Source organism: Amblyomma americanum, chromosome 7, assembly GCF_052857255.1.
Source record: "Amblyomma americanum isolate KBUSLIRL-KWMA chromosome 7, ASM5285725v1, whole genome shotgun sequence".
In the NCBI taxonomy this organism is placed as follows: domain Eukaryota; kingdom Metazoa; phylum Arthropoda; class Arachnida; order Ixodida; family Ixodidae; genus Amblyomma; species Amblyomma americanum.
The window spans coordinates 107063578-107083521 of NC_135503.1; the positions used below are offsets into that span (position 1 = coordinate 107063578).

The 19944-nt window shown below is 48.9% G+C and overlaps 12 non-coding genes across 12 annotated transcripts; all 12 read right to left on the reverse strand.

Annotated features, from left to right (window-relative positions):
• Positions 1 to 22: 22 nt before the first annotated feature.
• TRNAR-UCG (transfer RNA arginine (anticodon UCG)) lies at positions 23 to 95 on the reverse strand. Its single transcript has one exon. It is a non-coding gene; the product is annotated as a tRNA-Arg (tRNA).
• Positions 96 to 322: 227 nt separating this feature from the next.
• On the reverse strand, positions 323 to 395 carry TRNAR-UCG (transfer RNA arginine (anticodon UCG)). Its single transcript has one exon. It is a non-coding gene; the product is annotated as a tRNA-Arg (tRNA).
• Positions 396 to 622: 227 nt separating this feature from the next.
• Positions 623 to 695, reverse strand: TRNAR-UCG (transfer RNA arginine (anticodon UCG)). The gene has a single exon. It is a non-coding gene; the product is annotated as a tRNA-Arg (tRNA).
• Positions 696 to 12203: 11508 nt separating this feature from the next.
• Positions 12204 to 12276, reverse strand: TRNAR-UCG (transfer RNA arginine (anticodon UCG)). The gene has a single exon. It is a non-coding gene; the product is annotated as a tRNA-Arg (tRNA).
• Positions 12277 to 12503: 227 nt separating this feature from the next.
• On the reverse strand, positions 12504 to 12576 carry TRNAR-UCG (transfer RNA arginine (anticodon UCG)). Its single transcript has one exon. It is a non-coding gene; the product is annotated as a tRNA-Arg (tRNA).
• Positions 12577 to 16340: 3764 nt separating this feature from the next.
• Positions 16341 to 16413, reverse strand: TRNAR-UCG (transfer RNA arginine (anticodon UCG)). The gene has a single exon. It is a non-coding gene; the product is annotated as a tRNA-Arg (tRNA).
• A 227-nt stretch (positions 16414 to 16640) lies between these two features.
• Positions 16641 to 16713, reverse strand: TRNAR-UCG (transfer RNA arginine (anticodon UCG)). Its single transcript has one exon. It is a non-coding gene; the product is annotated as a tRNA-Arg (tRNA).
• Positions 16714 to 16940: 227 nt separating this feature from the next.
• TRNAR-UCG (transfer RNA arginine (anticodon UCG)) lies at positions 16941 to 17013 on the reverse strand. Its single transcript has one exon. It is a non-coding gene; the product is annotated as a tRNA-Arg (tRNA).
• A 227-nt stretch (positions 17014 to 17240) lies between these two features.
• TRNAR-UCG (transfer RNA arginine (anticodon UCG)) lies at positions 17241 to 17313 on the reverse strand. The gene has a single exon. It is a non-coding gene; the product is annotated as a tRNA-Arg (tRNA).
• A 227-nt stretch (positions 17314 to 17540) lies between these two features.
• Positions 17541 to 17613, reverse strand: TRNAR-UCG (transfer RNA arginine (anticodon UCG)). Its single transcript has one exon. It is a non-coding gene; the product is annotated as a tRNA-Arg (tRNA).
• A 1392-nt stretch (positions 17614 to 19005) lies between these two features.
• TRNAR-UCG (transfer RNA arginine (anticodon UCG)) lies at positions 19006 to 19078 on the reverse strand. The gene has a single exon. It is a non-coding gene; the product is annotated as a tRNA-Arg (tRNA).
• A 697-nt stretch (positions 19079 to 19775) lies between these two features.
• On the reverse strand, positions 19776 to 19848 carry TRNAR-UCG (transfer RNA arginine (anticodon UCG)). Its single transcript has one exon. It is a non-coding gene; the product is annotated as a tRNA-Arg (tRNA).
• Between the last annotated feature and the right edge of the window lie 96 nt (positions 19849 to 19944).

Here is a 19944-nt window from a genome sequence, read left to right on the forward strand (position 1 = left end):
TGTCTAAAAATAAAAAGGAACACGTCCGCGACAGGACTCGAACCTGCAATCTTCTGATCCGAAGTCAGACGCCTTATCCATTAGGCCACGCGGACGGATTCTGCCTCCACTCACTTCCCAACGCATAAAAGCCGCGCTGTTGTGTACACTCCATTGGAAAGGGAAACAGGGCCAGAAATGTGTGTCCCGTTCATTCCACGCGGCCCATTTCACAGCTCTTCTCAACCTTAGCGATGCCTGCATGTACTGTAGGGGAGAGTGTGTACCCACCATTGTCATAAGCGCTTTCTCAGTGAGCGATGTCTAAAAATAAAAAGGAACACGTCCGCGACAGGACTCGAACCTGCAATCTTCTGATCCGAAGTCAGACGCCTTATCCATTAGGCCACGCGGACGGATTCTGCCTCCACTCACTTCCCAACGCATAAAAGCCGCGCTGTTGTGTACACTCCATTGGAAAGGACAACAGGGCCAGAAATGTGTGTCCCGTTCATTCCACGCGGCCCATTTCACAGCTCTTCTCAACCTTAGCGATGCCTGCATGTACTGTAGGGGAGAGTGTGTACCCACCATTGTCATAAGCGCTTTGTCAGTGAGCGATGTCTAAAAATAAAAAGGAACACGTCCGCGACAGGACTCGAACCTGCAATCTTCTGATCCGAAGTCAGACGCCTTATCCATTAGGCCACGCGGACGGATTCTTCCTCCACTCACTTCCCAGCGCATAAAAGCCGCGCTGTTGTGTTAACTCCACTGGAAAGGACAACAGGGCCAGAAATGTGTGTCCCGTTCATTCCACGCGGCCCATTTCACAGCTCTTCTCAACCTTAGCGATGCCTGCACGCACTGTAGGGGAGAGTGTTTACCCACCATTGTCAAAAACGCTTAAAATGGAGAGATTGGTGCCTTTCCATTTTCCAGCTCTGTCACGTGCTTCTTTCGTTTGCTGTTTCCAATACTCCTCGCTTTCGCGATAAGCATCGAGCGGAACGCCCAAATGCTTGCCCGATGTCGTCGTCCACGGTACGTTGGCAAAATAGTCCGGGTGGGATGGCCACCATCCATGCCAGATTCCGAGGCATTTGGACCAATTAACAGAGCCTATGTACAGGGCCTTGTACAGTGGAGGTCCTGGAGCTGATGTTTTAAAAACGGTGAAGAAAATGCAGGTGCCACCAGGAGTAAAGACCTTCATTTTTAAATTACACACCGGGACACTCCCAGTTAAAAAGTTTTTGGAAGGAAAGGATTTCTTTTTACCGTGGGGATCGAACTGCTTAATTTGTAAACAGCCCGAAACAATAGACCATGTTTTTTTGCATTGCTGGGAAGGGGTTTATTTTTGGGATGTGTTACAAAGGACAATAAAGAAAGAGCTACCACTTGACGCGCAGGGAATTCGTTATTTAAGCACAGACAATGAGGATGGGGTACCATTTGATCTCATAATGCTCTTGGGCCTCCACAGTATATGGAGCTCCAGAATGGCAGGCTATTATTGTGACAAAGACGCACGACCTGCCCGAATTTATTTTCGGGAAAGAATGGACTGCTTTCTGGCCATCCAGAAAGCAGCTGCGGAGCTTCCCGAGTGGCTCTCGAGGCTAGAGCCGCTCTGTATGCTTCGTGAATTTTAGAATGACGAAGCCAGACTCGTGCTGGCTGACCACGACAGTGTCTTATGTACATAGTGTTTTGTGTGTTTTTTGTTGAATGTTTTTTTGCTTAAATGTTATGAGCCAAAGCCAGGCAATAAAGAAAAAAAAGGTGTGTCCCGTTCATTCCACGCGGCCCATTTCACAGCTCTTCTCATCCTTAGCGATGCCTGCATGTACTGTAGGGGGAGAGTGTGTACCCACCATTGTCATAAGCGCTTTGTCAGTGAGCGATGTCTAAAAATAAAAAGGAACACGTCCGCGACAGGACTCGAACCTGCAATCTTCTTATCCGAAGTCAGACGCCTTATCCATTTTTTTTCCTTTATTGCCTGGCTTTGACCATAAACATTTACGCAAAAAACACTCAACAAAAAACACACAAAACGCTATGTACATACGACACTGTCGTGGTCAGCCATCATGAGTCTGGCTTCGTCATACTAAAATTCACGAAGCATACAGAGCGGCTCTAGCCTCGAGAGCCACTCGGGGGGCTCCGGAGCTGCTTTCTGGATGGCCAGAAAGCAGTCCATTCTTTCCCGAAAATAAATTCGGGCAGGTCGTGCGCCTTTGTCACAATAATAGCCTGCCATTCTGGAGCGCCATATACTGTGGAGGCCCAAGAGCATTATGAGATCAAATGGTACCCGATCTCATTGTCTGTGCTTAAATAACGAATTCCCTGCGCGTCAAGTGGTAGCGCTTTCTTTATTGTCCTTTGTAACACATCCCAAAAATAAACCCCTTCCCAGCAATGCAAAAAAACATGGTCTATTGTTTCGGGCTGTTTACAAATTAAGCAGTTGGATCCCCACGGTAAAAAGAAATCCTTTCCTTCCAAAAACTTTTTAACTGGGAGTGTCCCGGTGTGTAATTTAAAAAAGAAGGTCTTTACTCCTGGTGGCACCTGCATTTTCTTTACCCTTTTTAAAACATCAGCTCCAGAACCTCCACTGTACAAGGCCCTGTACAAAGGCTCTGGGAAAACAATATCACAAAGATCATGGTACTTCTTTCTTTTAGTTTTATACAAATAATCGCTAGAAAAACGCGCTGAAAGAAACCTAACACTTGCTACAATCTCTTTGTAGTAACCAAAAAAACCACCCGAGAGCTCTTCTGTGGTAACAACAAACTCCGGCAGCAATCGCCGCAGCCTCACCTGGCACACGGTGCGCAAGAACGGGTCTGAGACGTCGCGAAAAACAAAAAACGGTTCACCAGCTGCCTTAAAAAGAGGTGCCCTAGCCCCACCCCCGTCTTTTACCCGCCGGAACAGGTTCGTTCGGCTGCAACGTTCCCATTCGGAAGCCCATATAAAGACGGCAAAAATCCGGTGTAACATCTGAATGTGCACCCGAGAGCAATGCAAAACCTGCATCACATACTAGTGCTTGCTAATAAAAAACAGGTTGCAGACTATAGCTCTGGCGAAAATGGAGAGATTGGTGCCTTTCCATTTTCCAGCTCTGTCATGTGCTTCTTTCGTTTGCTGTTTCCAATACTTCTCGCTTTCGCGATAAGCATCGAGCGGAACGCCCAAATACTTGCCCGGTGTCGTCGTCCACGGTACGTTGGCAAAATGGTCCGGGTGGGATGGCCACCATCCATGCCAGAGTCCGAGGCATTTGGACCAATTAACCCCGCTACCGGTGACTTCACTGAACTCGCGTACACACCCGACAGCTTCGCTTATGCTCTCCTGAGCAACCGTGAATACAGCAACGTCGTCAGCATACGCCAGCAGCTTAACTTCAGCAGCTTGCAACCTAAAGCCATTAATACTATTGTCTTCTAATATTTTCCTACACAGTGTTTCGATGTAAGTACAAAATAAGAGAGGGCTGAGGGGGCAGCATTGACGCACCGAACTCTGCACGCTAATGGGGGCCCCCAGGCACTTGTTAACAATCCATCTTGTCGTGCAGTTTCGATACGCCAGGGCTACACCCTCGCGGAAAAGCTGAACCGACATTCACATGGTCTAAAACGGAAAACAAGATTTCATGAGAAACACAATCAAAAGCTTTTTCGAGATCAATCTGAAGCATAGCCACCCGCCCATTAATTGCATCGCAGGTTTCAAGTACACTGCGTGCTTTGTGAATGTTGGAAAAAATCGATTGCCCTTTTATTCCACATGTCTGGTGGGGTCCAACAATTTCCTTTATCACTGTCTGTAGTCTTCGCGCCAATACCTTCATAAAAATTTTGTAGTCCACATTAGTGAGTGCTACCGGTCGATATGCGGTAACAGATTTTAATTTCTCTATATCATCAGTTTTCAGTATGAGTACCGTATGGGAGGTCCCAGAAGACGGAGGCAAAAAGTTTATTCCATAGGCTTCGTTAAACATTGTACATAGCACCGGGGCAATTTCATGCTTAAATTCTTTATAAAATGCCGCACTGAATCCATCTGGTCCTGGTGATTTTCCGAGGTTTAATTCATCTATCGCATGCCCTACTTCGTTTTCAGTTATTTCTAGTTCCATTTTCTTTTTCCTTTCTTCGTCCAGCCGTGGCATTGCACCAAGAAACTGATGCTTAAATGCAACTGCGTCTGCCGGATGCCACGAAAAAAGCCTCTGGTAGAATTGTGTAAAGGCTGCTTCGATGTGGTCATTGTCTGCCGATAAGATACCCCCCCCCCCCCCATTCTATTTTATCGATGTGATTACTTTCAGCGTGGGCTTTTTCTAAACCGAGAGCACGTTTTGATGGCGCTTCGCCAGCAGCTGTGTCTTCCGCCCTCGCCCTCACCAGTGCTCCGCGATAACGCTGTTCTTCCATGAGTTCTATCTTTTGCTTGGTTTTCCTGACATCTTCAATCCATTTCCCAGGCGCCTTGCATTCCTGCTTCAGCAACGTTTGCAGTAGTGCCTTTAACTCAGCTTCGTCTTGTTTTTCCTTATACCGGATACAAGTGGCCTTTTCTATTGCTTTGATTTCTAAAGATTCTTTGCTTAACTCCCACTGTTGCCATATCTTCAGGGTCTTGCACGGGTTTATTTTTCCTATTTCATCCTTTACTGCTCGATAGTAGACATCGTCGCGAAGAAGCGTGTTGTTTAGCTTCCACATTTCCCATGAAAATGCCTTGCTTCGCTTGACACTTCCGAGGCAGCACTCAACTAAACAGTGGTCTGAGAAGGACACTCCCACAACTTCGTACTGGCTGCATACAGGGGCAAGGTCAACTGATGTATAAATGCGGTCCAGCCGTGCATGGCTTGAGCCCTGAAAATGGGTGAACTTCACTGCCCGCGCACCCTCAAGACATTCAGCCACATCTTCGAGGTTTCCGTTATCAATAACTCTGATCAACACTTCAGTGCTCCTGTCTCGAAACCCCCGGATGCTTGACTTATCGCGAGCATTTAGGACACAATTGAAGTCACCTAAGACGATGAGCTGCTTCTCCGTGCAAACGCGTTCTAGGAGGCTTTTGAAAAAAGCAACTCTTTCCTCTACCCCATTCGGTGCATACACGACAACAATGCGCCCCTCAATGCTATTCAGGGAAAAGTCAAGGACAATACACCGGCCAGACACACACGAAAAATATGCTTGCACCTCTAGCCCCTGAGCACGCAACCAGCAGATGTCTCCACTGCATGACTGACGACAGCAAAAAATCGTCGTGAAACGCAGCACCATGCTGTCAGTTCCTTCGTTGCCGTCCCCTTTCGTCTCTTGCACGGCCAATACATCTATCTCGCGCTCCGTTATAAGTCGATACACCTGACCTTGTTTTTTCCTAGTCGCCAGGCCTCGTACATTCAGCGTAGCGACTTTAAAGGCAGAGGCGGGAGCCATTTTAACTTAAAAGGAAAGGACCCAACAGCATGGCGCTTACCTCCCACGTCTAACGCGCGGCTAGACGCCACTGTTGCCGCCGGTATCATCCGGCGGAAGAACATCGGCCTTCTGGAGGAGTACCTTGCCGCCGGCCCGCTTGTCATCCGAAAGGTTCGGGCGCGGCCGTAACTTCGGACGCCGGGATTGAGCCGTCTTTGCAGGGGGTTCGTCGACGCCGGGCGCTACCACCTTGTCCCCTTCGGGGCTGGTCTGGTCGTGGGGACGCTTCGCCGGTGTGGTGACGAGGGGCGTGACGCTAGTTGCACGGGCGCCGCTCTTCTCGTGGATGTCCTCGCTCGGCTCTTTTGCCTCGACGTCCTCAGGCTCTGTTGGGCAGGCCCCGTTCCCTGACGTCTCGTTAGCAAAGCGGGGGCAGCCTACCGTCGGCGGTTGGCTCGCTGGTTTGTCGGCCGCCTTGGTGCTATCCTCGGAGCTCACACACGTGGCAAGCGTCGAAGGCGGCTTGCCCGCCTCGTCCGTGCCAGTCGCTGCTTCCTCCGCCTCGGCGACGTCCATGAGTTCCACGGTGTCGTTCGCCTTTCCGAGACCGGTAGCCGACGCGTAGGTACGGACGCAGTCCGCGTCCGTGTGTCCATAGCGCCTGCACTGGGAACACCTGGGAACCTTGCAATCTCGGCGAACGTGGCCCGTGCCGTGACAACGCAAGCACTGCATCGGTCGCCCGGGCACAACCACGAGGGCCAGCTCACCGGCTACTCGCAACTGGTGTGGCAATTCATCCACATTCATTCCAGGCTTCAACTTGAGTAGCACGGTCCTGGTGGTTGAGCCTTTCTCCTTCATCCCTTGGGCGCGCCAACGCTCCCGCGTGACCTCCGTCACGTTTCCGAACGCCGGGAAAGCAGTCCTGATGTCTTCGTCAGCCACACCGTGCAGCATCCAATGCAGGCGCAGCTTAACCTGCTGATCCTCCGGGTCGAAAATGATGCACCGGCGTCCTTTCACTTGTAGCTCCTTCAATGCAGCAAGCTTTTTCGTGGCTTCAGCACTGCTGAGCGTCACCGCCCACACATGATTTATCTGATACGCCCCCAACGCCACGACGTCGGGAAGCGCACCAGCGTTGGCGAGGGCGTCCCGAAAATCTTCCACCCGGTAGGGCCTCGCTCGCACGACACCATGCAGAAACACCGTGTTAAACCGCGTGAAATGAACGGGACACACATTTCTGGCCCTGTTTTCCTTTCCAGGGGAGTGTACACAAGAGCGCGGCTTTTATGCGTTGGGAAGTGAGTGGAGGAAGAATCCGTCCGCGTGGCCTAATGGATAAGGCCACGCGGACGGATTCTTCCTCCACTCACTTCCCAACGCATAAAAGCCGCGCTGTTGTGTACACTCCCCTGGAAAGGAAAACAGGGCCAGAAATGTGTGTCCCGTTCATTCCACGCGGCCCATTTCACAGCTCTTCTCAACCTTAGCGATGCCTGCATGTACTGTAGGGGAGAGTGTGTACCCACCATTGTCATAAGCGCTTTGTCAGTGAGCGATGTCTAAAAATAAAAAGGAACACGTCCGTGACAAGACTCGAACCTGCAATCTTCCGATCCGAAGTCAGACGCCTTATCCATTAGGCCACGCTTTTTTTTTTCTTCTTTATTGCCGGTATTTTGACCCACATGAAAAGAAAACACATATTCATACATAAGCACTAAAACACAATCAACATCTTTGTTAAAACAACGGCCGCCCTGCTTGTGCGGTCACGCTCATACTAAAATTACTTCATCGCCAATAATAACTCAACACGTGATAGCCACTCTGGACTACATTCCAGCATCTTTTTCTCCGTAACAAAGTTGCTTATGCTTTCTTTGAAATATTGACGTGCCGGCCTTGCATCGAGATCGGCGTGCCTTACTGCCATTCTGCATTTCCAAATACTGTGTAGGGCTATTAGCATGATCAAATCAAATGGGGTACCGTCATCACTTACAATTGGCAAGTAGCGAATTCCGTACCCATCAAGCGGAAATTCTTTTTTGATTGTGCGCTGAAGCACATCCCAAAGGAACACAGCATCCCAGCATTCAAGGAACACATGCTCAATTGTCTCCTCCTTTCTGCATATTATACAGTGAGTACCCCAGGGAACAAAAAAACCTTTTTCAGCCATCCACGGTTTGACAGTCAGAGTTCCAGTGTGTAATTTAAAAAAGAAAGTCTTAACACCAGGCGGGACTAACATTGCCTTAACACGCTTTAGTACCTTGTTACCTATACCTTCCCTGTAAAGGGACCGATATAAAGGCACGGGGAGAACCACACTACAAAGGTCTTTATACAGTTTTTTCCGGTTGACTTCACTCAGGTATTGGAGCGAAAACCGCGCCGTCAAAAACCTACATGAAACCACAACTTCGCGTAGAAAACCATGCACTCCACCGGGCATATTGCCAGCAGAGACAACCATATTAGGCAAGTGCTTCCCCAGGCGAAGTTGACAGACAGTGTGTAGAAACGGGTGCTTAACGTCCCGAAGAAATAAATACCGATTGACATCCTGTCTCAAAAACAAATGTGACAAACTGAGTCCTCCATTTCGAACTCGTAGAAATAAATTGGTGCGGCTTGATCTTTCCCAAGAAGATGCCCACACGAACACTGCAAACACCCGATGAAATTTTTGGATATGAACCCTGGAGCAATGCAAGACTTGAAGGACATGCCAAATTTTGCTCACTAAAATCATGTTGCAAATAATTGTGGCTCTCGAGAACATTGACCAATTCCATCCATTCCATTTATTCACTCTTTCCCTCATTTTATCCACTTCACTCCTCCAGTAGGCTTCGCTGTCTTTGTAACACTCAAGAGGAACTCCCAAGTATTTAACAGGAGTCGTAGTAAAACTCATGTTGGCAAAAGTGTCTGGGGCCTCCGGCCAATCCCTGTGCCAGAATCCCAGGCACTTACTCCAGTTTACCGCGCTGCCACTGGCCGCACAAAAACTTTTAACACACTTAACAGCCTGTGTTACACTGTCGTAATCATTACAAAACATGGCTATATCATCCGCATAAGCCAACAGTCGGACTTCTAACTGATGTAGTTTAAAACCGCGCATACAATCGCTCTGTATCACGCTCAAACAAAATGACTCTATATACAAACAAAACAACAGTGGCGAAAGAGGGCAACCCTGGCGCACCGAGCGTTTGACTGGAATGCGTGAACCCACAACCTTGTTGACAATTAGACTTGTCGTGCAATCCTGGTACGCCATGGCGACCCCGCCTCGTATGATTCTACCCACATTCATATGATCTAGAATGCACAGAAGAATTTCATGAGGCACCCTATCGAAAGCTTTCTCCAGATCAATTTGGATCATTGCCACTTGTGTGCCCATTAAGTCGCAGCACTCAAGGATACTACGCGCTACATGTATATTTGAGAAAATAGATCGGCCTTTAATACCGCACGTTTGATGCGGCCCCACCAGGTCAGTAATGACTGTCTGCAATCGCTTAGCCAAAATTTTGATCATTATCTTAGTCTCCATTTGTGAGGCAAATTGGACGGTAAGAAGTTACTCTGCGCAATACAGAGGGGTCTTCTGATTTCGGTATAAGAACAGTGTGGGAGGATGTGAAGGACGGCGGCAGTACATTGAGATCGAATGCCTCATTATAGACAGCAGCTAAAACTGGTGAAATTATTCCTTTTAGACGTTTATAAAAGGCTGAGGTCAGACCATCCGGGCGCGGAGACTTCCCCGGCTGCAAGCTTTCAATTGCGTTTTTCACCTCCGCTACTGAGATAGCTGCCTCCAATAGTTCCTTCGTACTGTCGTCTAGACTGAGCATCAACAAAAGGAAGTCCTTCTTGTCAACTGAGCAGTTGGCAAATAGCCCACTGTAGTGCTCGAAGAAAGCGCGCTCAATATCTTCTGCTGTGTCACTAACTTTTCCACCAACTTCAATTTCCACTATCTGATTGCGCCGCGCATGCCACTTTTCTGCGCCCAACGCTCTTTTTGATGGAACTTCCCCCGCTATCAGCTTTTCAGCTCTCGCTCGCACCAGAGCACCGTGGTATCTTTCGATGTCGAACTGTTCTATTTTATGCTTTAGTGCGCGAATATCGTCCATGAACATGCCGGGTCTACTACACTCTTCACTGATCAATTTTTCCCAGTTTCTGCGCATCGTTTTTTCATCTGCCCCCTTTTGTCTGCGTATAGCACTCGCCCGCTCCAATGCTTTCACTTTAACTGTCTGTTTGAAGTTCTCCCATTTTTCTCTGCACGTCGTATTGCCCATATGATTCATTGCATCAACTTGCGTCGTCATGTCTGCCATAAAAATTTGAACATCCAGTAATTTTGAATACAATTTCCATAACTGCCACTCGAAGCTTCTTTTCCTTTCTTTCGTGCTTGCTACTAAAAAACTGACTAAGCAGTGATCAGTAAATGAAATAGCGCTCACTCGGTACTCCTTGCAAAAGGGTACCAAATCAAGGCTTACAAATGCTCTATCCAAACGAGCGTGGCTCGAAGCATGAAAATGGGTGTACTGTGTATTTCTTCCACCACCAAGGCATTCAGCCACATCCGCCAAGCTACTGTTCTCTATTATTTCATTTAGGGCAGTGGTGCTTGCATCCTTGTACGGTCGGGTGCTAGTTTTGTCCCGGGTTGAAAGAACGCAGTTGAAATCACCAATAAGAATGACCAACCTATTGCACTGGGTATACTGTTTTAGCTGTTCAAAAAACCTGCACCTTTCCCCAGCAACAGTCGGCGCATACAAACAGATTACACGCCACTCCAAGGACGATAACAAGAAATCACATACAATAAACCGTCCTGACGTGCATGACGTAACGGCTTCTATTTTAGCTCCTAGACTATGTCGGACCAACAATGCACAGCCTGAAGAATATCCCACGGAATGGCTCACAATAGCACAGTATCGCGCTACGAATTGCTGCACCATGCCCCCGGTTTCCACGTCGCCCTCGACTTTCGTCTCCTGCACTGCTAGAATGTCAAGGTCAAAGTCGCTTAACAGGCGGTACAGTTGACTCTGCTTCCTCCTTGAGGCAAGCCCTCGGACATTTAATGTTGCCACGCGAATGGACTTATCCATAGTCATCATAGCAAGGTGGGAAAGAAAACCGGGGGCATGGCGCTTACCTCACAACTGCGGTTTGATCCGGAGTGTGCTAGCAACGGGCGGTCCTCACGGCGGCATAGGCGGCGATTCCGCCGTCTTGCGCGCCGCCGAAGTGTTCGGCAGCGGTCGAAAGGAAGGACGCCGTCCAACAGTCGTCTTGGCTGGCGGCTCGTCTGCAGCAACGACACTAAGCTCCTTCCCATTTTCGCCTGCGTCGTGAGGTCGCTTTGCAGCGGCACTAATACTGTCGCTGTCCATCACGGTTACTGGTGCCGGCTCGGTGGGTGGTTTCTCGCCTCCTCCGGGAGAGGGGTGGCCCGTAGTGCTTGCCTCATCCTTCTCGGTCCCGCCTTCTGCTTCGTCATGTCGCCGCTTGTCTGCGGGTTTATCTCCACCGTCAATTAGTTGTTCCCCTTGAATGTTCAACGATGCACCTTGCGTAACCAGGTTACGGCTCGTCCTTGCTGTTTCCTCGGAGTCTTCCTCGTCCATCAGGTGGTCCGATATGTCGTTTGCCTGCACTGGTCCGGCTACGCTGGCGTACGTCTTTGCGCAATCAGCATCGACATGGCCGAAACGACGACAACGACTACAGCGCGGCACTTTGCAGTCGCGACGTATGTGCCCGGTGCTCTTGCAGCGCAGACACAGAGGAGCGCGGCCCGGCACAACAACAAGAGTTAGCTCTCCGGCTATCTTGAGCTGATGCGGAATATCGTCTATTTTGACGTCGGCATGCAATTTTAGTCCAACTGTACGAGTCGTCGACCCTTTTTCAGTGACACCGAGCGCCCGCCACTTCTCCCGGGTCACTTCCAACACCTTCCCGTAAGGCGACAGCGCCACGCGAACGTCTTCGTCGGTAACGCCATGCAGCCACCAGTGCAGCTTTACGCGAACCTCTCGGTTATTCGGATCAATGAGCAAACATGGGCGATCCTTTACCTTCACGTCGACGGCCAAAAGCAGCTTCTGAGCAGCATCAGCAGTTGTCATTGTCACAGCCCACACGTGGTTCATTTGATACGCCCCCAACGCCACAACGTCGGGAAGCGCACCAAGGTTGGCCAAAGTGTCCCGGTAGTCTTCAACACGATAGGGCCGGGCTCTTGGATCGCCGTGCATGAAAACGGTGTTGGCGACGATGCGTCCGGATGGCAGATTGGGCAGAATAACCTGATAATCTTCGGCAGTAGCCGCAAGAAACCTGTTACCGCGGCCTGACTGGGCCGCTGAAACCGCTCCGACGGAGCTCATGATAACGCGTCCGTCACGCTCGGTGGCCGGAAGTCGAATGATCCATTAGGCCACGCGGACGGATTCTTCCCCTACTCACTTCCCAGCGCATAAAAGCCGCGCTGTTGTGTACACTCCCCTGGAAAGGAAAACAGGGCCAGAATGTGTGTCCCGTTCATTCCACGCGGCCCATTTTACAGCTCTTCTCAACCTTAGCGATGCCTGCATGTACTGTAGGGGAGAGTGTGTACCCACCATTGTCATAAGCGCTTTGTCAGTGAGCGATGTCTAAAAATAAAAAGGAACACGTCCGCGACATGACTCGAACCTGCAATCTTCTGATCCGAAGTCAGACGCCTTACCCATTAGGCCACGCGGACAGATTCTTCCTCCACTCACTTCCCAGCGCATAAAAGCCGCGCTGTTGTGTACACTCCACTGGAAAGGAAAACAGGGCCAGAAAGGTGTGTCCCGTTCATTCCACGCGGCCCGTTTCACAGCTCTTCTCAACCTTAGCGATGCCTGCACGCACTGTAGGGGAGAGTGTGTGCCCACCATTGTCATAAGCGCTTTGTCAGTGAGCGATGTCTAAAAATAAAAAGGAACACGTCCGCGACAGGATTCGAACCTGCAATCTTCTGATCCGAAGTCAGACGCCTTATCCATTAGGCCACGCGGACTTTTTTTTTATTGCCGACTTTGACATTCAAAACACACAAGATCAACGATTAAAACGTGTCGGCAGACCTTTGCCTGACACGGCATGTTAAAATTTTTTCAGTCTTGCCAAATCATCAAGCACATCGATCCATTTTGGCTGTTCAGGGAGGGCCTTATACGCCTCCATAAATCGCACAACATTTTGAAGGAAATGTTCCCGTACAGGTTTCACTTGTTCATCTGCATGGTTAAACTCCATTCTGGTTTTCCACAAGCTGTGTAGTCCCAGGAGCATTACTGCATCAAATGGAAAATCATCTGTTTTGTGAAAAGGTAGAAATCTTATGCCATATGCATCTAATGGTAGGTCTTTCTTTAAAGTTCTCTGAAGGACATCCCAGAAAAAAGGGGATCCCAACAGTCCAAAAACACATGTTCAATGGTTTCCGGTTTGTGGCACAGGAAACAGCTTGTTGAGCAAGGGACGAAAAGACCTTTATCGTGCATCCACGTTTTCACTGATAAGGTATTAGTGTGGAGTTTAAAGAAAAAGGATTTGATCGCTGGCAATATTGGCATCTTCTTAACTCTTTTAAGCACATCAGCTCCTGGGCCTGCAATGTGTGGCAAACGATATATCGGCGGAGGAAGCATTGTGTCCACTAAGTCCACGTACAATTTTTTTTTCTTGACATTACACAAATACTCCATGGAAAACCGAACATGCAGCATTCTGTACGCGAGCACAACTTCTTTAAGGTACCCTCTTATCGCACTATTTACATGTACCGAACTTACAAGAAGGTCAGGAAGAAGTCGCCAAAGCCGTACTTGCATTACGGTCCGGAGGAAGACATCATTTTCATCCCGTAGGTACATGAAACGCGAGACAACTTGTCTCAAAAATAAATGCGCCAGGCCAAGCCCACCTTTCTTCACAGAAAGAAACAAGTTTGTTCGACTCGTCCTTTCCCAAGTCGAAGCCCAAATAAAAACCGCAAATACACGATGAAGTTTTTGAATGCTTGCCCGGGAAGCACTGAGCACATTCATCACATACCACACTTTAGCAGTAAGGAACAGGTTGCAGATAATGGCACGCGAAAACATCGATAACTGTCTCCCTTGCCATGCATCACTTCTTTCCTTGGCCCTCGATGCTTGGTCAAGCCAGTACGGATCTGGGTCCCGGTAACTGTCAAGGGGTACTCCTAAATACAACGCTGGAGTGGTGGACCAGCGCGTCCGAGAATAGTGTTCAGGCGTGACGTCCCAGCCAGCGTGCCAGAACCCGTTTCTTTTTTCCCAGTTGATCTGGGCTCCAGTGCAGCTACAAAATTTGTGCACTACGTTCGTTACCTCAGAAATATTTTCTGTATTTGCACAAAATACAGCGATGTCATCAGCATAAGCCAAGATTTTTACGTGCGCTGATTGCAGCCTGAAACCCGTTATGCATTCATTATTCCGGATGGCCAAGCAAAGTGGCTCAAGGTACGCCGCGAACAGCAATGGCGACAGGGGACAACCCTGTCTTACAGAAGATCGCACTTGCAGGCTGCCAGTGAGTTCGCCGTTCACAACAATCTGAGTCGTACAGTTTGCGTATGCCATTCTACCACCTTCTGTTATTATTCGGCCAACATTCGCATGCTCTAGTACGGCAAACAGGACGTCATGAGACACCCGGTCAAAGGCTTTTGCCAGATCTAGTTGTATCATCGCCACTCGGTCATCAAAAGAGTCACAGCATTCTAGTATGGACCGCGCCACGTGTATGTTCGTAGCGATACTTCGACCTTTTATGCCACACGTTTGGTGCGTGCCTACAATCGATGTTATAACACTCGGCAGTCTCTTCGCCAACACCTTCATGAAAATCTTTTAGTCGACGTTTGTGCGGCTTATCGGGCGATAAGACCCCACCATCAGGAGCTTTTCAGCATCATCGGTTTTAGGAATGACCACTATGTGCGAAGTTGTGAAGGACAGCGGAACACGTTTTTCTCATAACTTTCAACGACAATGACTTGCAGTATCTGGGCTATTGCAGTTTTGAAATCTTTGTAGAAAGCTGCTCCCAGGCCGTCGGGGCCAGGAGCTTTACCGGTTGGCAATGCATCTATCGCGTCCTCTATTTCTTGCAAGGAAATCGTCTGTTCGAGCCGTATTTTGATTTCTTCGTCAAGTTTCGGCATAAGTGGTAGAAATTCGCAATGGAAGCCCCTTTCCGCTTTCCGCGAATGACCCAGCATATCTTTGAAGTGATCACAGATTGTTTCTTTGATTACGCCACTGTCTGCCGAAACCCCTGCCCCAGTGTTTATTTGTCATATTTGCTTTCGGCACGAGTATCGTTTTTCATCGGATATCGCTCGTTTTGTTGGTGTTTCCCCTGCCCATAGCTGCTCAGTTCGCGCCCGAATAACTGCCGCAGTATACTTATCGGCGTCCATTTTATCCAGCTGGGCTTTGACATCCCTGATTTCATTAAAACATGTGCCTGGTTGGTCGCTTTCTATACACGTGAGGTATTCAAGCTGTTCACGAAGCTCTGCTTCCTTTTGTTTCTCCGCATATTTCAACTGCGTACCTTTTTCAATCGCTCTTATTTTTATCCTTTGCTTAAACTCCTCCCACTCTGCAGCGAAGTTCGACGGTTGCGCTCTAATTAGCTTCTCTAGTTCTTGCTTTACTTCCTTAGCGAACCCTTCGTCCTCCAACAACTTATTATTTAATTTCCATAAATGCCAATTAAACCGCTTTTTGCTTTGCTGCCTGCCAAAGGCTGTAATCAAAAGGGCGTGGTCACTGAAAGCCACAGGTCTGACATCATACAATGTGCATAGTGAAAAAAGTTCTGCCGACACATACACTCTGTCCAATCGGGCATGGCTATTGCCCTGAAAATTGGTATACCGTGTACATGGGCCATTGGTGAAAACACTTCCAATATCTTCTTAATTATGGCCATGGACCAATTCGTTCAAGACATCAGCACTCCTATCTCTCAGAAACGAGCTTCTTGCACGATCGGTAGCCTGACAGACGCAGTTGAAATCGCCCAGTAGGATTAGTACATTGTCACAGTTTAGTTATGTCTCAAAGCGGACAAAGAACACTCTTCGCTCGGACTCCGCATTTGGTGCATACACACAAATAACTCGGAACTCAACGACAGAGTGCAAAAATTCAACGACAAGAAGACGGCCGCTATCACACGAGAAAAGTGACTGCACCGTAATACCGAAATTATTGCGAAGAAAAAGTACGCAGCCGCCAGAGGCACCTACAGAATGACACACACATACTTCAAAGTGCGTACGGAAAACGGACACCATACGTTCTGTAGCTGCTTGGCTTTCAATTTTTGTTTCTTGTATTGCAACTACGTGCAGATCGTTGCCTAGAAGAAGGCGACTGAGCTGGCATTGTCGCCTTCTTGCTACAAGGCCTCGCACATTTAAAGTGGCTACAGGCAGCGCTTCAGTTAAAATGAGAGCCATATCGAGAAAAAAAACGCCTTATTTTATGGTGTCTGCCTAGGCCACGCAGACGGATTCTTCCTCCACTCACTTCGCAGCGCATAAAAGCCGCGCTGTTGTGTACACTCCACTGGAAAGGAAAACAGGGCCAGAAAGGTGTGTCCCGTTCATTCCACGCGGCACATTTCACAGCTCTTCTCAACCTTAGCGATGCCTGCATGTACTGTAGGGGAGAGTGTGTACCCACTATTGTCATAAGCGCTTTGTCAGTGAGCGATGACTAAAAATAAAAAGGAACGCGTCCGCGACAGGACTCGCACCTGCAATCTTCTGATCCGAAGTCAGACGCCTTATCCATTAGACCACGCGGACGGATTCTTCCTCCACTCACTTCCCAGCGCATAAAAGCCGCTCTGTTGTGTACACTCCACTGGAAAGGAAAACAGGGCCAGAAAGGTGTGTCCCGTTCATTCCACGCGGCCCATTTCACAGCTCTTCTCAACCTTAGCGATGCCTGCATGTACTGTAGGTGAGAGTGTGTACCCACCATTGTCATAAGCGCTTTGTCAGTGAGCGATGTCTAAAAATAAAAAGGAACACGTCCGCGACAGGACTCGAACCTGCAATCTTCTGATCCGAAGTCAGACGCCTTATCCATTAGGCCACGCGGACGGATTCTTCCTCCGCTCACTTCCCAACGCATAAAAACCGCGCTGTTGTGTACACTACACTGGAAAGGAAAACAGGGCCAGAAAGGTGTGTCCCGTTCATTCCACGCGGCCCATTTCACAGCTCTTCTCAACCTTAACGATCCCTGCATGGACTGTAGGTGAGAGTGTGTACCCACCATTGTCATAAGCGCTTTGTCAGTGAGCGATGACTAAAAATAAAAAGGAACGCGTCCGCGACAGGACTCGAACCTGCAATCTTCTGATCCGAAGTCAGACGCCTTATCCATTAGGCCACGCGGACGGATTCTTCCTCCACTCACTTCCCAGCGCATAAAAGCCGCTCTGTTGTGTACACTCCACTGGAAAGGAAAACAGGGCCAGAAAGGTGTGTCCCGTTCATTCCACGCGGCCCATTTCACAGCTCTTCTCAACCTTAGCGATGCCTGCATGTACTGTAGGTGAGAGTGTGTACCCACCATTGTCATAAGCGCTTTGTCAGTGAGCGATGTCTAAGAATAAAAAGGAACACGTCCGCGACAGGACTCGAACCTGCAATCTTCTGATCCGAAGTCAGACGCCTTATCCATTAGGCCACGCGGACGGATTCTTCCTCCACTCACTTCCCAACGCATAAAAGCCGCGCTGTTGTGTACACTCCACTGGAAAGGAAAACAGGGCCAGAAAGGTGTGTCCCGTTCATTCCACGCGGCCCATTTCACAGCTCTTCTCAACCTTAGCGATGCCTGCATGGACTGTAGGTGAGAGTGTGTACCCACCATTGTCATAAGCGCTTTGTCAGTGAGCGATGACTAAAAATGAAAAGGAACGCGTCCGCGACAGGACTCGAACCTGCAATCTTCTGATCCGAAGTCAGACGCCTTATCCATTAGGCCACGCGGACGGGTTCTTCCTCCACTCACTTCCCAGGGCATAAAAGCCGCGCTGTTGTGTACACTCCACTGGAAAGGAAAACAGGGCCACAAAGGTGTGTCCCGTTCATTCCACGCGGCCCATTTCACAGCTCTTCTCAACCTTAGCTATGCCTGCATGTACTGTTTTTTTTCTTTATTGCCTGGCTTTGACCCATAACATTTACACAAAAAACACTCAACAAAAAACACACAAAACGCTATGTACATACGACACTGTCGTGGTCAGCCATCATGAGTCTGGCTTCGTCATACTAAAATTCACGAAGCATACAGAGCGGCTCTAGCCTCGAGAGCCACTCGGGAGGCTCCGCAGCTGCTTTCTGGATGGCCAGAAAGCAGTCCATTCTTTCCCGAAAATAAATTCGGGCAGGTCGTGCGTCTTTGTCACAATAATAGCCTGCCATTCTGGAGCGCCATATACTGTGGAGGCCCAAGAGCATTATGAGATCAAATGGTACCCCATTCTCATTGTCTGTGCTTAAATAACGAATTCCCTGCGCGTCAAGTGGTAGCTCTTTCTTTATTGTCCTTTGTAACACATGCCTGCATGTACTGTAGGGGAGAGTGTGTACCCACCATTGTCATAACCGCTTTGTCAGTGAGCGATGTCTAAAAATAAAAAGGAACACGTCCGCGACAGGACTCGAACCTGCAATCTTCTGATCCGAGGGGTTTATTTTGGGATGTGTTACAAAGGACATTAAAGAAAGAGCTACCACTTGACGCGCAGGGAATTCGTTATTTACGCACAGACAATGAGGATGGGGTACCATTTGATCTCACAATGCTCTTGGGCCTCCACAGTACATGGCGCTCCAGAATGGCAGGCTCTTATTGTGACAAAGACGCACGACCTGCCCGAATTTATTTTCGGGAAAGAATGGACCGCTTTCTGGCCATCCAGAAAGCAGCTGCGGAGCCTCCCGAGTGGCTCTCGAGCCTAGAGGCGCTCTGTATGCTTCGTGAATTTTAGTATGACGAAGCCAGACTCATGATGGCTGACCACGACAGTGCTGTATGTACATAGCGTTTTGTGTGTTTTTTGTTGAGTGTTTTTTGTGTAAATGTTATGGGTCAAAGCCAGGCAATAAAGAAAAAAAAAGTCAGACGCCTTATCCATTAGGCCACGCTGACGGATTCTTCGTCCACTCACTTCCCAACGCATAAAAGCCGCGCTGTTGTGTACACTCCCCTGGAAAGGAAAACAGGGCCAGAAATGTGTGTCCCGTTCATTCCACGCGGCCCATTTCACAGCTCTTCTCAACCTTAGCGATGCCTGCATGTACTGTAGGGGAGAGTGTGTACCCACCATTGTCATAAGTGCTTTGTCAGTGAGCGATGTCTAAAAATAAAAAGGAACACGTCCGCGACAGGACTCGAACCTGCAATCTTCTGATCCGAAGTCAGACGCCTTATCCATTAGGCCACGCGGACGGATTCTTCCTCCACTCACTTCCCAGCGCATAAAAGCCGCGCTGTTGTGTACACTCCACTGGAAAGGAAAACAGGGCCAGAAATGTGTGTCCCGTTCATTCCATGCGGCCCATTTCACAGCTCTTCTCGACCTTACGAATCCTGCATGTACTGTAGGGGAGAGTGTGTACCCACCATTCTCATGAGCGCTTTGTCTGTGAGCGATGTCTAAAAATAAAAAGGAACACATCCGCGACAGGACTCGAACCTGCAATCTTCTGATCCGAAGTCAGACGCCTTATTCATTAGGCTTTATTTTTTTTATTGCCTGGCTTTGGCTTATAACATTTAACCAAAAAAAACATTCAACAAAAAACACACAAAACACTATGTACATAAGACACGGTCGTGGTCAGCAGTCCGTCCCCGTGGCCTAATGGATAAGGCATAAGGAAGCCAGACTCATGCCTTATCCATTAGGCCACGCGGACGGATTCTTCCTCCACTCACTTCCCAGCGCATAAAAACCGCGCTGTTGTGTACACTCCCCTGGAAAGGAAAACAGGGCCAGAAATGTGTGTCCCGTTCATTCCACGCGGCGCATTTCACAGCTCTTCTCAACCTTAGCCATGCCTGCATGTACTGTAGGGGAGAGTGTGTACCCACCATTGTCATAAGCGCTTTGGCAGTGAGCGATGTCTAAAAATAAAAAGGAACACGTCCGCGACAGGACTCGAACCTGCAATCTTCTGATCCGAAGTCAGACGCCTTATCCATTAGGCCACGCGGACGGATTCTTCCTCAACTCACTTCCCAACGCATAAAAGCCGCGCTGTTGTGTACACTCCCCTGGAAAGGAAAACAGGGCCAGAAATGTGTGTCCCGTT